Source organism: Thalassophryne amazonica, chromosome 7 (assembly GCF_902500255.1).
Source record: "Thalassophryne amazonica chromosome 7, fThaAma1.1, whole genome shotgun sequence".
Taxonomy (NCBI): domain Eukaryota; kingdom Metazoa; phylum Chordata; class Actinopteri; order Batrachoidiformes; family Batrachoididae; genus Thalassophryne; species Thalassophryne amazonica.
The window spans coordinates 93659274-93662933 of record NC_047109.1 but is presented as its reverse complement, the minus strand read 5'-3'; positions in this window follow the sequence as shown (position 1 = coordinate 93662933).

Genomic DNA, 3660 nt, shown 5'->3' with positions numbered 1-3660 from the left:
TCATGTTTTTTTTTTTTTTTTCTATGATGGCGATGATTCATGCTTCCTTACCTTCTCGTCATAAGCAATATGTATGATCCTTCAATTCAAAAATAATGAGGATTCTGAAAGTTGGTAGCTTTCAGTAGAAACCAACATACAACTTATAGCAGAGCAGCTACTGATTCCTCTTTTGTTCTCTTCAAAGTTCTAGCCACGCTACAAAATGCAAAAGCTTGAACATGCCTTTGGCCTCCTGCAATGTTTGGACACATTTGGACCCACAATTCAACGTGCATGTATGCATGGTATTTAGAAATGGACATTTCTGAAATGGTCTCTTTTTAGCTTATGAAAGTGCATCGATTCATTGTTGCAAATAACTAAGAATTAAGGAACCAGTTGTTATTAATGTTATTCCATTTCTGATTCTTCTTGGGTTCATGAAGTCGGGTCATTTCTGTTAATAAACACTAAAATCCTCCATGCTGGCGTTAATGTTTAATCCTTTTTTCTGGTCATAGTAGATAATTATTTACACATCAGTAGCTGTTTTGGTTTTCTACTGGTGTGCAGGAATTAATGTGAGTAATGCTTATGGGATAGAGAGTGTTGTAATAAAGTAAAATGTATATTTGTCGATCCCTGTCTGAATACTTTTGTGGTCTTGAGGCTGCTGGTTGAATCTCTTCAAGCGTTTCACAGCTTCACAAACAGCCACATAACTTTTGTTTTGACAGACCAAGAAATGAAACCGAAGGTTGGGCAACAATGGAAATGTACAAAAAAAAACCCTGAGAAGCTCTGTGCATTTGAAGTTTAATGACTCACTTGATGTTCCGTCTGCCATGTCCAATTACTGATCAACACAACAGGTGTGGAATTGGGTCCCTGAAGCCCAACAGATTCAGCGGATTCCAGCTTTCTCCTTGCATCTAATTTAAAAACATGCACCTTTGTTTTAAAAGACTGGAGAAAGTGACTACAGGGTCCTAATTGTAATTTAACACAGTTGTAGTGATTGCATCATTGTTACGTGACAAATATTCACTTGACGTTCACAAAAAAGGACTAATGAGGTTTGAGTTAAATGTAGAAAGAGAATTAAAAAAATAAGACAATGAGTTTGTGAAAACTATTTACCAAACAATGTCACTGAGGAGGAAAAGTTTAAAACACTTGATTTCTTGAAAGCTGGTTTAAGTTTGTTGACATATATCAGTAAATGACAACAACCACTGCTAAACCGGGCATGTTGAGGCCCATCATTGGAGACACTTTGGCCTCACCATCGCGGTTTTGAATGGAGAGAAGGTTTTTTTAATGTGAAATTTGAGTTAGTATGCAAATAATGAATGTTTACGAGTGCAGTGGTAAGAGTTCATGAGGTGAATCTTTCACCTCATGAAATATTCTTTCCATTACACCAATGAAGAAACATTCATTATTTGTGCCTCCGATGACTGCAGCTAATTATGAATTCACTCTGCCCGAACACACCAACTTGGAGGCACAGCCTTTAACGATACGTTCTGTCCGCCCGCCAACACTGAAAGAATGAAAGAAACAAAACTCCTTGTCAGGAACATAGACTGATGTTTGCTGTCAGAGGGGCTGTTCATCTGATACCTGTTGTTGAAATGCAGTGGTCCTTACTCCCCTCACAGTTCACAGTTGTGGTGCAGCCAGTTCCATCGCAGCTGAAGCACTTTTTCCCATTTGGAGGGCTGCTTGGTGCTTCTGTAAAATAAAATATGCTTTTCATCTGAATAACAAGGATTAACGTGGGCTGAGTATTTTTCTACACGCAGTTCCTCCTTTAAGGCCCCTTCACACATAGTACGAATGTGGTCAAATTACGCATGAAGCAGGAATCGTATGAATTATACGTGTAAAATCGTCAAGCTGGATGTGAAATTTGTTTAAGTGCCCCCACAAGTGTGGCTTTGCAAACAGTCACAGTGACGTGTGTGCATGTACTCCTCTCCCCCCAACACATCTGGCATGCCGGGGGGGATTTACACTTGTATAAAATGCTTATATGCATGTACAGATCTGATCACATGGAGGCCAGACAGTGAGGTCTGATCGCACACAGCACAGGGAGGGGCCTGTCAGCTGATCGCAGCACACTGACAGCTGGATGACAACTCTGTGCACACATTAAAAACACAGAAACCACCGCCAGGACAATTATACAAATAATTACAACAATTCCTACATACGCAATTACATAACAAATAACAGAAATGAATGACCACATAACAAAGAGTGACGTGTTGTTCTGGGTCCTGAATGGACAGGGGGCGTGTCTGCTCACAACCACGGCTGTAAAGATCTCTGCTCCTAGACGTCTCAGCTGGAGGACACGTTCTGTGTTTGGAAGGACATAAACTTACAACATTCCTCTGTGAGGCGTGTGTCTCTGCCTGTTGTCCTCATGTGGAAATATATAAAACATCTTTTGCTTTTGCGCCAGGCTGCAGTGGCTGGACACAGCACACTTCATCCATGTCCTTGTTGATTTCAGGCATTTTTCCACATTGATTACAGGCCAGCGATGGTAGCTCATTGGTAAAGTTTCTGGCTGGCAATCAGAACTTTTGGAAAGTGCAGGTTTGAATCCTGTGGGTGGCATTTATTTATTTTATTTTCACAGCAGCTGGGCGGCGTGTCCAGCTGGCCCTGTGTGCATGTCCGGCATGACACACGTGTCTTGTGGACAGTGTGCCGCAGGACAGACACTGCATCATGTGGAACAGAGCTCACGTGGGTGACATGACATTCAGATTGCCCGCTGCGTGTTCTGATCTGACGATCCATTTCATCTGGGGTAGCCTGTCAATGTATGTGCACTCACTGCAGCCCATTGCAGCATTGATATATGTTTTTATCTATGTCCATGTCCATGTGATGACAGCAAGCAGACACACGCGTGTCACAGTGAACATTTGTTAGTTCATGCCCGTCCAAACGCTGCACGTGTTCTCCAGCTGGGACGTCCAGAACCACAGATCTACACAGCTGCTCCTGTGGGCAGACACACCCCCTGTCAGTTCAGTGCACACACCAACGTGTGACTGTGTCTGTTTGTAACGCCACACTCTGGGGGAACTTAGACAAATTTCACATCCAGCTCGACAATGATTGTCTGCTGATTGCTTTCGTGATGATAGTGCGACTGCCCACACATTTTCTAAGTGCCAAGTGAGCAGTGTTAGATGTTCGTGTGTGTCAGCTGGAATTTGGCCGACACCTGCCGTGAGAGGGTTCGATGGGCTCTCACAGGGCACATTCTGTCTTTCAGCCACTGGTGTGCACAAATAGTTGAAGCCACAGGTGTATGAGGCGTTAAAGGCAGCTACGATTTTACACGCATACCATTCCTGCTTCATGCGCAATTCGACCATTCGTAATATGTGTGAAGGGGCCCTAAAGGAGGAACTGAGTGTAGAAAAATACTCAGCACATGTTAATCCTTGTTATTCGGATGAAAAGCATAGATTTTATTTTACAGAAGCACCAAGCAGAACTCCAAATGGGAAAAAGTGCTTTAGCTGTGATGGACGTAGCTGCACCACAATTATGAACTGTGAGGGGACTGAGGACCACTGCATTTCAACAACAGGTATCAGATCAACAGCCCCGCTCACAGCAAACATCAGTTCATGTTCCTGACAA